This window comes from Leucopleurus acutus (genome assembly GCF_964270905.1).
Source record: "Leucopleurus acutus genome assembly, chromosome: 17".
Classification (NCBI taxonomy): Eukaryota; Metazoa; Chordata; class Mammalia; order Artiodactyla; family Delphinidae; genus Leucopleurus; species Leucopleurus acutus.
The window spans coordinates 76806640-76820903 of record NC_139159.1 but is presented as its reverse complement, the minus strand read 5'-3'; positions in this window follow the sequence as shown (position 1 = coordinate 76820903).

The window sequence follows — 14264 nt, the reverse complement described above, 5'->3', positions numbered from 1 at the left end:
CATGTAGCTGGTGCCTCCAGAAGGTCATTTGTTCTCCAGCTCATCACAGTTCTTACAGAGTGAGTTCCTCTGAGGTTTTTTTGGGGGGTTTTTTGGGGGTTTTTTTTTTGCGGTACGTGGGCCTCTCACTGTTGTGGCCTCTCCCGTTGCAGAGCACAGGCTCCGGATGCACAGGCTCAGCGGCCATGGCTCACGGGCCCAGCCGCTCCGTGGCATGTGGGATCTTCCCGGACCGGGGCACGAACCTGTGTCCCCTGCATCGGCAGGCGGACTCTCAACCACTGCACCACCAGGGAAGCCTCTCCTCTGAGTTTTTATGACTGGTCCGCCTTATCATTGTTTGGACTTGTGACCCAGATTGTGTGTATGTGTGTGTGTACACACGTGTGCATATGTGCTTTCATATAAGTAATTTTATGCATTTTGGATCTTTCAATAATATAAATATGCTCAACTTTATGGGTTAACTAATTCCAAGAGCTGATCTATAGAAATGAGGTTCCACTCGTCCTTCCACAAGAATCTACTTGTTCAAAGAGCATGAAATTTAAGAGGAATAATTATGCTTTACCAGCTTTTCATGCTATGCCTAAGAGAGATGCCGTAATTACAATAGCTAAAATGAATAATTCTGGAATGTCAGTTTCAGAAGGAAAAGCCTGCTGCTTTTCTGGGCTGAATTCTGGAGGAAATTCCTCACTGAGAGGATAACTCTGATTGCTCTCCAGTATGAAAAGAATTCCCCTTAGAGAAAACTGCTGGCCCTGTTGCTTTCTCTGGGGATTTTTGCTCCTTTGCCTAAACTAGCAGGAGCCTAAACTGTGCAGCATCTTTTAGGAAGCCTGACAGGGTGAGGGAGTAGGGTTAGCTTATGTTCCACTGGGAGGTGGAAAACTCCAAAGATTCAGCTTGCGTATTTGAATACATGATAGCAAGCAATGGAGCCTGGTTACTGTCTCTTTTTTTAAAATTTATCTTATTGAAATACAGTTGATTTACAATGTTGTGTTAATTTCTGCTGTACAGCAAAGTGATTCAGTTATATATATATATATATATATATATATATATATACATTCTTTTTCCTATTCTTTTCCATTATGGTTTATCACAGGATGTTGAGTATAGTTCCCCGTGCTATTACAGTAGGACCTTGTTGCTTATCCATTCTATGTATAATAGTTTGCATTGAGCATGATTTCTCTTTCTTGCTCCTAAAATTTCGACCAAGTTGGTCTTCTGCACGACTTTTCTAGACAGAATGCTTGCAGCAGCCAATGACAGAGATGTTAACCTGAGGGAAATCTTAGTTTCTGTGTCCCTGAGATCAAAACAGATTAGCAGAAAGAGCATAGGTTTGGGGGTCAAGACAGATCTGGATTTGAATCTGGTTCAACCTTGCGCAAGTTGTGTATACCCTCCAAACCTCGACTTCTTCATTTTCATAATGCAAGTGTCAACCCTATGCATAGTTTGTTGAGAGGAGTATTTGATAGGTTAATGGGAGTAAACCCCTGGTATGTGGCAGTTGACAAATTCTAGTTCTAAACTCATGTTACCAGAGCTCATAACTTCCCATCCGAATTCTTCTTTTGCCTCCTTTTTTTTTCCATTCAGCAAATACTGCTTTAGAACTCATCACTCACTAGGTACTCTTTTAGGGACTGAGAATTTGAAGATGAACAGACGTGATTATTCCTGGAGCCTCCGTGAAGTTACAGAGTGAAACATGATTCTACATGCTACCTTATGGGTCACAGTGAAATGCTGCAGAGCCCGGTTAAGGGAGCAGCTGATTCCACACGAGAGAGTAGAGGGGCTGGGAGAGCCACAGTGGGGACACTTTGTACTGAGCCACAAAGAACTGCAGGTTTGCTGAGTGGACAGGTAGGGAAAGGACATTCCAGCAGGATTAACCCCAGGGGCCAAGACCAGGAGTGTAAAGGAGCTCTCAGCTCTGCTGCCATGATGGAAGGCACAGTTGGCCTGACTTTCAGGTCAGTTTTTGCATCTTCCACGTGGGCAGGAGATGCAGGCTGCCTCTTTGTTTGAGCAGCTGTTGTTTCTCTGTGTTTCTGTCATGAGTCACGACCCCAAAAACTTGATGTTAGGTTGGCATTTGTTACAAAGAATCCTTGTCATCCAGTTCAGCAGATTGCTCACCCCCAATTGGTCCATGATCAGATGATAAGCGGAGCCTCATCTTGGGAGGAAACTCTGTGACTTGAGTCACCAGTGCTCTTACAGAGCCTGAGACCAGCACACAAATAGGCTTGAGGGTTTTTTTGTTTGTTTGTTTGTTTTTTCTTGCGGTACACGGGCCTCTCACTGTTGTGGCCTCTCCCGTTGCAGAGCACAGGCTCTGGACGCGCAGGCTCAGCAGCCATGGTTCACAGCTGCTCTGCAGCATGTGGGATCTTCCCGGACCGGGGCACGAACCCGTGTCCCCCGCATCGGCAGGCGGACTCTCAACCACTGCGCCACCAGGGAAGCCCATTGTTTTTGTTTTTTTAAAGATGTTCATCTTTTTTTTTTTGGATATTCTAGGTCCTTTAATTATCACATAAATTTTGCTATCACCTTGTCAGTTTACACACAATCACACACACACATACTACACACATGGCTTGCTGGAATTTTAACTGGATTTCATTGAGCCTATAGACCAATTTAGAAAAAAATCGATAACAATATTGAGTCTTCCAATTTATGAACATGGAATATCTGTCCATTTACTGAGGTGGTCTTTAATTTTTCTCCAGATAAGTTTTCAGTGTCAAGGCCTTGCACACTTTTCAATAGATTTATTCCTAGATATTTAATATTTTTCATGCAGTTACGAATGGTATTTTTTTTAATTTGTGAAATTTATTTTCTTATATAAATTATATATTTCTCTGGGCAGACAGCCTTCACCTTATTGCACTAATAGCCCAAGAGGTGTTCATCTTTCTTGTCTTTTCTCTGTAATGTCTGAGCTATAAGGTGCTCCTAGACCTAGCAGGGAACAGTGATTTGACAAGAAAGGGAGGGGCCAGGACCACAGGACACCTGATTAGCCCTGGAAAAGTTAACCTGGCCTCCTACAGGGGAATTCGGGAATCTGCACTGAGTATGGGTTCTAGGTTTTAATTTTTATTTATTTATTTATTTGACATATAATCGATATTTTAGTTTTAAGTGTACAACATACTGATTTGATATATGTATACCTTATGTGACGAACTAACCACAATAAGGTTGGTTCACAAGACTGTATTGTATATATGAAGGCTGCTAAGAGAGTAGATCTTCAAAGTTCTTTTCACGAGAAAAAAAAATTTTGTAACTGGGTGCTAGGGTTTAGATTCTGCATGATCTGGCCCCCACTAGCCTCTCTGTTCTCATTTTTCACCACTCCCCCTCTCACACTCCATGGGCCAAACTGACAGAATTCTGGGAACACGCCGGCTTCTCTCTCACCCTCGCCTGTGTTGTGATAGGTTGCCTGATCAGCTCATATCCATTATTTGGGCTTCAATTTCATTTTCTCTGGGAAGTTTTCCCTGATCACTCGATGCTGGGTTGAGTGCCCTCCTTCCATGTTTATTTATTTATTTTTTTTGGCTTTGCCTCGGGGCTTGTGGGATCTTAGCTCCTTGACCAGGGATTGAACCTGGGCCCTCTGCAGTGAAAGTGCAGAGTCCTAACCACTGGACCACCAGGGAATTCCCTCTCCTTACATGTTTCAAAAGCACCTATCCTATCCTACAGCCCCCATACTGGATGGCAACAGTCTTCTCAAATGCCTTTCGCCTTGAGTCAGCCGTGAGCTCCCCCAAGGCAGGGATGATGCTTCTCTGTTGGTTGCATCTCCAGTGTTCAGCACAGTACCAATAACATAGTTGGTGCTGAATATCTGCTTATGAAATGAATGAATGCATGAATGAAAGCATTCAGGCCTTCTGTCTTCAGGCAAGGAGTCACACGGATTACCCCTGGACCTTTCTGATTTACAGACAGGAGCTTGATAAAGCTGGCCTTTCACTGCTTCCAGAAATGCTGGCTCCTCGAAACAATCAGACCCTTATTCCAAAAAACCCCGATGGGGCAGGATGGGGGCAAAGACGGAGAGATGAGTCTTCAGTCCTCAGAGCCTCTTGAGAAACCTTGAGGAGTCATCGTTACTCATTTTCAATAAGAAAATAATCAAGATCCCATGATGTGAGAATAGTCATAAAGGTAGAGTCTAGTTTACGCGCTTTGGGCAGGAGACATGAGCTAATGAGTGGTCCCTTCCTGCAGCCTGCCCGCGTCTGTCTCTGCCTTTGAAATTCCAGGTTGAACAGACCCTGCTCTTGATTCTCCCAGTTTTTATAGAAACAGTAAGGTATGGCTTTAAATTTGCTTTCTCCCGCGGAAGCTCATTTCATATTTGGAGAGAACAAGAGCGAAGGCCAGCCCTGGATGTCTGCTATTTATACAATCATAAAAAAGACAGATCCGGCTCCTGACGTTACTAAATTGTCTTTGGGAAAGGAGCTAAGAGGGCACTGAGATGTGCCTCTGCCGTGGCGGGGATAAAGCTGAAATTGTCTCAAAGTCGTCCCAGGTCCTGGGGCCTGGGAGCTGCTCTTTGCTCTGCGCCAGTAGTGGCTCCTCTGCCTTCCCCCGGAGCTTTCACATAACGTGGCTTCCTCTGAGGGCACAGAAGTAGCTTTGCTTCTTTGAGGCCATCTCTCTGCAGACAGGTTGGGCCAGGAATAGCTTCTTTTTATTGTTATGATTGAGCCATATAATAATCCCAAAGAGGCAAGGACAATAATTGTGTTATGACTGCTGTACCGTCTCTCTCTGCCCGAGGGATGGGGAATTTAAGTCTGCTTTTCTTAATTGTTACCTGCCGGGTATTCTTTCCTGCCTGAGCTGGCATCTCCCTGCCTTGGCTGCAGAAGACAGGAGGTTATGAATTCGTATAGGCTGCTGCCCCTCGGATGATGAGAAGTCTGGAGCAGGGAGAGAAACGCACCCTAATGGGAAAATCCACCATGGGAGTTCCTGTCTAGCTCAGAGCCTGTCCATGCAGCCTCGTCCCAGGCAATGAGGTACAGCCAGTTGTCACTCTTCTCAGGAGATATGTGTTACAGAGTCGCTGTGAACACCGAACTAGCAAATATTGAGCCACTGTTCCTACGGGGTGTTCAGGGTTAGCTTCCTGGGAGCCTCTGGTCACATTGTTGTTATCAAATAATCAGTCTGTAACTCTGTTTTTTGTGTGTTTCTGTTTAAAGACACTTTAATACAGATTTTTGATTTATTAACATTGGATTTACAGCCACCAGGACTCATGCCTGAACAAAGCTTATTACACACATAAGGCACATCACAGCCTTCTTGTGCTTAGGAACATCAGACAGCACTTTGGGACTATGCTGGGGGGGTGCATCTTAAACAGCGAAATCACCTCCAAAGAGCCCCCAAATATGGACAATGTAGCACTGATTAGGCTGCAGTGTGAGTTGAAATGAGGCAGAGCATCTCCTGGTCCCATCTCAGCTGGGAACTTGTCCATCGAGTGACTCAAATTTTTCTTAGCTCTGCACATGTCCACAGAGGACCCCCAAAGCTCCACAAGTATTGCCTTTGAGGTTACAAGTATGTTTTTAGCGAACAGGCGAATTCACAAATCCAGAGTCCGTGAATAATGAGTGACTGTAATTGGAGGCATGGCTCGGAAACAGCCTTCTCTAGTGCACTTCTGCCCCATCTCTGCACCCAGCCCTGGCCCTCAAGGGCCCCACGCCCCCTTCCCTGGGCCCCTGGCCTCTGAGGCTGGCCCGTGGCTCTGGTCCTATGCCCGGGTTCTGTTTTGTTCCCAAGAGCGAACAAAATCTCCAGTGTTGGGACCTGGTACTTCTTTGACTGCATGAGTGCGCCTCCCTGTCTAGGTCACCTGCCTGGAAAGTGTTGGTCCAGCAAGGACCTTGGCCTTGTCTTGGCCAGTCTTCCTTAGGGCCTGGAGTGGTGGCCTGGAGCGAGGACCAGCACGAGAGCCCAAGCAGCCCACTGCAGGCTTCACTGACCAGTGGAGCCCTTCTGATACCCAATGGTCATGGAGTGTGTGCACAGGTCTGCTGGGCACCATGGTGGAAGGACATGGCCCCGCCCTCAAGGTGTTCACAGCCCAGAGCTGAGGCAAATGGATGGTTAAAATATAGTGGTACATGCTGCCATCCAGGTCAGCCCAGGACGCTCTGCAGTCTGCATCCTTTCCATCCAAGTCCCTTTGTGGACCTCTCTCCCAGACACTTCCACCAGCGTAAATCAATCTGTTATTTTCTTTTTAAAATATGTTGTTTTCCTCCTCATTTTTCTTCTTTGCTTCTTGGCACTCTCACAACTGCCTAAACCTGAATGAATCCCCGCCCCATTTTCCATCAATTCCTGTATCCTGTGCACTCCCTTCCTCTCTGTCTACACCACTCCCACCACCCCGTGTGCCTGGAGGATTAATAGCAATTACGTTGCACTCTGTTTGCCACAGACCAGCCAGAGAGAGACATTTAAAATGCAAATGAGTCCAGATCCATAATCAATAGAACTTTATATGGAATATTCTAAAGGCTGACATCTAACGAACAAAGAGACGATTGATGTTTTATTGCCTCAGTCAAATGCTTAGACCTTTTAATGGATCCTAAATGCTTCACATGACACTACTGTGACCTCTTTGAAATGTATGTCATCCTCTTCGATAAGGGCATTTCTATAAGTATCTTTAGCTTCTGTAAATCCTTTTATATTGTGACTAAGTTAAAAAGAACATGAATACTTCTTTCAAAATAACCAGGAAAAAAAAAACCAGGATGCACTAATAAACCTTATTTTTTATTGTCATTTATATATTTTAGAAGATTGCAGAAATCTTTTCAACGTCTATGTGTATCTAACGTAAAGAATGCCATATTTTTTTAGGCACTCCACATATTTTCTCATTGGATTCTTACAACCCCAAGAGGCTTATAGATGAGTCAATAGAGGATCAGAGAGGTTAAGTACCAAGCACATAATTACACAGCTGCTTGAAGTTGGAATCCAGTCCATATCTGCACAGCTGTCAGAAAAGATGTCAGGATTCCTTTGGGAATGACAACCTGAATGTGAGAGCACTCAAGTCCTGCAGGGCTGCCCTTTATTCAACGGGAATGAAGTTCAACCTCAAAGTTTTATGTGGTTTGCTAGCCTTGTATCATTCAGTGGTCCACTGGAGAAGCAGAATAAGGATACACACACACACACACATATTCATACACACACATAGGTATGGAAACACACGTAGATATATATGTATATTCATACATCTATATATAGTATATATGTGTATGTAGGTTATATGTGTATAGATGTGTATATATTATATATGTGTGTACCTGTCTATCTATCTATCTATCTAGAAATTTATTACAGAGAATTGGCTTGTGTGATTGGCTGGCTTAAGCAAGGGCAAAGTCTGTAGGGCAGGACGTTAGAACGGGCGGATTACTTTAGGCTTAAACCCACAAGCACAGGCTGCAGCTCTCATCCACTGGCAGAAGTTCTTCTCGCCTGGGGAAACCTCAGCCCTACCTTTCAGGCCTTCCTTCCCACTGGTTCATTCACCCCCTCCCCTCCCCTTCCCCCACCCTCCCCTCCCCTTCCCCCACCCTCCCCTCCCCTTCCCCCACCCTCCCCTCCCCTCCCCCCACCCTCCCCCACTCAGTTTATCCAGGACAAACTCCTTTTCTTCAAGTCAGCTGTTTAGGGGGTTTGATGACATCTGTGCAATACCTGCACACCAACACAGGGACTTGGGTTTGACTGAACATCTGGGACTATGGCTCAGCCAACCTGATGCACACAAATAGCCCTCCCCGTGCCCAGCAGTGGCTTTTCCAGGAGCAGCAATGATAAGTGAGACTTACTGGCGGGGGGCCTTCACCTTTTGAAGTTTGTAACTTTGGCTTCAAGGGCCACTGCCTTTCCTCTGACTCCCATCTAACCCAGCGGTGTTCTTCCAGGGGCGACTTTGCCCCGTCCCAGGGGCATTTGGCGATGTCTGGAATATTTGCGGTTGTCACAGCTGGGGCGATGCTACTGTCACTTCATGGGTAGAGGCCAGCGATGCTGCTTACGGCCGTGCCATGCACAGGACAGCTGCTTACAACAAAGATTCGCCAGCTTCAAATGTCAGTAGTATCTGGGCTGAGTAACCTGCCCTAACCAAGAAAGCCAGTGTAATTCGAGGTCCTCCTGTGTGAACTGTGCTGGAAATGCACAGACTTAACCAATCCTTACAGACCGAGGATGATTAAAGTTGCTTTTTAAAATTTTATTTGTACAGGTGAGGAAATAAAAGCCCAGACATTTTTATTGCCCAGTTTTGGTGCTCCTTTGGAGAGGCCAGGATCTGAACCTGAGTTTCTCTGAATCCGAAGCCTGTTCTTTCCCTACCACCTACTCTGTGACGGCGGTTCCCCTTCAGATTTTCTCCTGCACCTGGGGGCGGCTTTGACCTTCAGTCCTGCCTTTTGCGGGCTGCCTTGTAGTCATAGCTCACATCTCAGGGCAGATGTCAGAGGTGAGATGTAACAGACCAGGGAGGACGTTTGGCACAGTGCTTCAGAGCCTCACACATGGGGCCGAGGGTCCTGGGTGTGGTTCCGGCCCTGAGGCTGGGCCAGCTGGTAGAGCTTGCTGAAAGACGGGTCTTGAGGTGCAAAATGGGGAAACATTTGGACTTCCTTCTGCTGAGATTTAGACAAGAATATGCATGGAAAGCCTTTAATACAGAGTACACAGGAAGTTCTGATAAAACTAACACCTTTCGAGTGTCTACGCTGGTCTGACCTCTCACTTTCCAAGAGGGATTCAACGGCTCAGGTTTCACCATTTTCAAATCTCTCCACGGCCTGGGCCAGGTGTAGATCCTGGAGTTACCTGCCACTGGCCCGCTGAGGTCTCTCAGCACTGTGGACGCCAGTCAGCAAGACTCTCAAACAAAATTATTCCTGAACGTTCCAAAATTCAGGCAATGTGATATTTTTACCCTTTGGGCAAGATTGGGGTGGTGAGAAACGTGGTGACGCCTTAAAAAGTTGCCTCAAAATCTTTTTATTTTGGAATAAGGCAGAGATAAAAATAAAAACAAAAGCACACCTATATATACAAATTTTAAAAACCTTTCCATTATAAACAGTGTTGCTGATAAGAAACAGCATTTTAAAATTGTCTGACATTTCTTTCATCAGAGATGCCTTTCAAACAGGCTTTGGGCAAAGTTCCCTTTATCTCGTTAGCCATTAGAAGTAGAACGTTTAGCTTATATAGTTATTTTCAAGTCACCAAATATTCCACGTCGTCATCTCACTTGATTCTAACAACAGCGTAAATTAGGGTAATCCGTAGGCGTTTGTTCAGTGCGCAGTGCGTGCGGGGCCCGTGTGCGGGGTGAGCAGGTCCTGGTCCTGCAGTTGCCCAGAGTTTGGTTGCATCAGTGATTATAACACAGTGAGGGGCGTGTTCTGAAAGGGGGACCGTGCAGGCTGCTAGGGGATCCCGAGGAGGGATCTGAAATCAGACTCAGGGAGGTGTGCACACGTGTGGGGTGCTGGGTTCTGGGGAGGTGAAGATGTTTGAACCAAATCCTGATGAGCAGATGTGATTTGTGAGACAGAGGGCGCACGGAGGGTCAGGAGGAGAGCGCTTTGGGCGGAGGTGGAGCAGCTCGGACGCTGGCGTGAGGGCTGCAGCTGCTCTGCCCGGGACCAGTTTAGCGTGGAGGTAGGAGGTGCCCGATGTGCAGGGGACGAGAGCCACGTGCTTGGCCAGGGCCAACCCAGGCAGCTCCTTGTAAGCCCTGCCGAAGGAGTTTTGTTTTTTCTGAGGGTGTTGGAAGGGTGTTGAGGGTTTTCTGCAGAGCTGTGACCGGGGTGCTGTGGGGAGGAGCGATTTGGGGTGATGGAGGTGGAGGTTGTGGGAATGGGGTGCTCTGGAGACAGAAGACCCCTAGATGTGTCATGTCGCTCTGCTGCACGCGCTTCTGTGTGCATTCTGTCCCTCTGCGCTTCCAGCCGCTGGCTTCTTCTTTTCTTCCCCCCTCTAAGACTCCCTGTTCGCCCTGCAGAAATATAAGTTCTTTCTCTTCCTCATTGAAGTCACTAAAGGCCTCTGAGTTGAGAAGGCGCCCCCGCCCCCGAAGGTGGGATGTTTTTCTAGTGCAAAGAGAAACTGCTGATATGCCACAAGCCACCTAAAATAGCAAAGCCTGGTGGCTCCTGAGGAGATGCTGAGCGAGGCCCGTGTCTCACATTTCTTTATTCTTCTGTGAACGTGGAAGAAACTCAAAGCGACAGCAGACTCTTCAGAATTCTAGGCTTGTGGCCCAGCACAGCCTTTCTAGATGGACCCAGTACCCTCCCCTCTGCGGTTTCCCATTGCCAGGGGCCTCTGATCTCCCGGAACCAGAAGGGGTCCACTCATGACCATGACAGTGGGGCTCTCCATCTCCTTTGCATGTCAGCGAGGGCCCCGCAGAAGAAGAGGAGAAGGGTCTCATGATTAGAAGTCTTGTGTGCGTGCACGTGTGTGTGTGCACAGGCGGGCGTGCATGCACTGCTCCACGTGTGACTGTTTGTGTCTGTGAAGCAGTGGACGGAGCAGGGACTGGTGCCAGGCTGCCTGGGTTCGAATCTTGGCTCTGCCCCTTACTCAGTGTTAATATTGCAGTGAGTTATTCAACCTCACCATTCCTCCATTTTCTCATCTGTGGAACAGGGATAATAATCACACCAAGATCATGTGGTTAGTAGATATGGAATGCGTGCATGCACTCGGTAAGTGCTAACCCTTCCTCTCCTGTGTGCTCGCTCGTGAAGCCCTGTGCCCTTTCTGGTCGTGCCTGTGTATGTGCACATCTGTCTGTACAAGAATCTGGTTTCTAGAGTCAGAGACGTGGTTTTGAATCCTGGCTTTTCTAGGGACTACGTGGGTGACTTTGGAGAAGCTACTTAATTCCTTAAAGCCTTGCTTTACTCATGTGAAAAATCAGCCTGATAACAGAACTATCGTATAGTTGCTGTGAGGATTAGCTATGATGATACGAGTGAACTGGCTAGGACGGCGCCTAGCTTAATAGAATTCGTTGTTACCATTGTCATTATTATTATGATGGTTAGTGTTTAGGTACATTACTCCACTTTATGTTGCTCATTCATTCAGGAACCACCTTTCTTTGTCTTATACTCTCTTGCTTTATCTTCTGGAGGCAGTGCTTGGGACACAGGTAAATAGCAGTTTATCCTTTCCCTTATATAACTCCAGTCATGGTCACTTAAGCTCCACGGCAGACCTCTGCAGGAGGAGTTACTTTCTTAATTTTCCAAAATAGAATATTGAGGCTGAGTGTTGATGTCTTCTAACTAATTGGAAATGCAGCTAGAATTCAAACCCAAGACTTTTGACTGTAGATTCTTTCCCTGAAGACACACCTAGGCTCATCCTAATGGATGGCAATTATAAAGTGTTTTACAGTTTACGAAAGAATTTAACATCTATGATCCTAGTTCTGTGTCTTTGCCAAGAATCTTGGTGATATAGTCAGGGCATGCATTAATGATTCTTCCTACAGATGAGGACACTGGGCCCTAAGGGATGTGAGTGGCCCAGGTTTTGCAGTTGGCAGAGGGGAGAAGCAGGGACAGCCCAGGATTCTGGACTGTGCTGCCTCCTTATGGGGTGAATTGTCCAACGGTCTCTTCTTGAACTCTGGAACCCCTTCCTAAATGAGACCCCAGTCTGATACTTAGCTGCGAGCCTCTCCCACAGCTCCCTTGTTGGACTGAGGAGAGGGCCGGGAGAGAAGCCTTTTCTCTCCTGCAGACTCTCACTTTGGCCGACTCTTTCCTGATGGTTTCCTTCCCCTCATCCAGCGTGAGGAGCCAGAAAAAGCTGATTCCACCCTCAGCTGTGCATGGACCCATTTGGCACCAATGGACTCTAAGGTCCTCCCTCCATCATGGGCCTGCCAAAGAGATTGACATCAACTTGGCTGGCATGGCCTCTCCAAGCCCTCCGGGACAAAGGATGGAGAGCATTCTCCTGTCTTTCCAGACTGCTGAAGCAAAGGCAGGAAATGAAATGAGCCTGAAAATATGCTGTTTGGAAAAGCCTTGAGGTTCTGAAAAGTCAATAATGCCAGGGCAAGAACTATTCTCGCCTGTGGAGTCCCACTCTATCGGGCAGCTAATGAGAAGGGCAGATAATATAACAGAGAGGAAATTGCCTCTGGACTCAGGATCATTTCTTTGGCTTTGGGCTCCAGCAGCCGCCGGCGCTGCTGCTTTTTTCAAGTGGCATGCTACGGTATCTCCTAGGGAAGCGTCAGGAGAGTCGACACTCATTAGAGCTCTTTTTGATGAGCCAACAGCTGGATTTGGCAAGAACACGTTAGCATATGAAATCAGGCAGAAGAAGCGTTTCAAAATTTTTAAAATGCTCTATTTTGTTGTGAAATAAACTCATCACATTGATTTCACGTGTGGGTACAATTTGAAGGTAAGGAATTGGCAATTTTGAGCACCTACTGTGTGCTGAGAGTTATTTATAGTGTCACCATTTTATTTCATGAAAGATTTTGTTCTCAGAGTACATGGCCATGATTAGAGAAATGCTAAGGTTAAGTTAACCCATTTGGCAAGAAACCTAGATCAGCAAAAGTGCTGGCTGATGAGAGAAGCCTAGAATGGATGGTAGAGGAGGGACATGATGAGTATCAACTATGGCCTTGGGCTCAGCTGTAGTAGTGAAGACTGCACCTGGCCCAGCACCCCACTAACTCTCTTCTTTTAAGACATTTTCATTACTCTTCTGAAGAATTAGTTTTAAGATTGAGTCAACTTAATGTGAGGCATGGCCGGATCTGAGTTGTGCAAGAAATGGGCTGGCACAGACCCTGTCTGTGCTCACTCCATTCCCTCGGATCCTTACCTCTATTCGCTGCAAGCAGCCTGACTTCCAATGGCCAGCGTCTGTATATTTTGTCAAAGGTGGAAAAACCCAGTTTGCCTAAGAATCTGGTGGGTTGGAATTTCCTGGGAATTATGTCCTCACAAGGAAAGCCCTTAAACTATGATTAATGCATGTGGGAGTATAAATACCTCAGCTCTCTTGCCTCTTTGCCAAGATAATTCTGAGATTGTTTTTCTGTCATTTTTGAAAGCTCATCCAGAGGATTAATCTCTAATAGCCCACATTAGAAGCTGGCTTGGAAGCACAGTCCTTACTGGCCACTCTTCTTTCCCTGTATCGTGTTCCTCCTCTCTTGTGTTCCTTTTGCACTAACAATAAACTGCTTTCTCTTCAGCCCATTGCTTAAAGCATCAAATTATAGTTCACGGGCTAAATCCAGTCTGTTAGCTGGTTTTGTATATAATGTTTTATTAGAACACAGCCATGTCACTTCCTTTATGTTTTATCTATGGTTGCTTTCATGCTACAAGGACAGAGTAAGTTGAAGAGTTGTGACAGGGACAGTATGACCTGGAAAGGGGAATATATTTACTAGAGAAGTTTGCTGACTCCTGGTTAGAGTGTGCTTCAGCGGGGGACCCAAAGTATTGGATTGGCCAAAACGTTCGTTCGGGTTTTTCTGTAACATCTAACATCTTACAGAAAAGCCCCGAATGAATTTTTTGGCCAAGCCAATAAAACATCATCTCTAGGGTACGATGGGAGAAGAAAGTTGAGGAGTTACTGAAACTGGAAGGGGGTGGAGTTGTATAGAGAAGACTTCCTTGAAAGAAGTAGAGACTTGTAGTGGAGAGATCTGAGGTCACTGTTAAAGGAAACACCTGGGGATATATTTACCCCAAACTCACTTCCTGATTCTTCTTGGTGAAAGAATAATTATCGTCAAGGCCTTTTTTTTTTTTTTGGCTGCGTTGCTGCACGCGGGCTTTCTCTAGTTGTGGCGATCGATGCGCGGGCTTCTCCTTGTGGTGGCTTCTCTTGTTGCGGAGCACGGGCTCTAGGTGCGTGGGCTTCGGTGGTTGTGGCACGTGGGCTCAGCGGTTGTGGCTCGCGGGCTCTAGAGCGCAGGCTCAGTAGTTGTGGTGCACGGGCTTAGTTGCTCCGCGGCATGTGGGATCTTCCCGGACCAGGGCTCGAACCCGTGTCCCGTGCATTGGCAGGCAGATTCTTAACCACTGTGCCACCTGGGAAGTCCCAAGGGCCCTTTTAATATACCACCT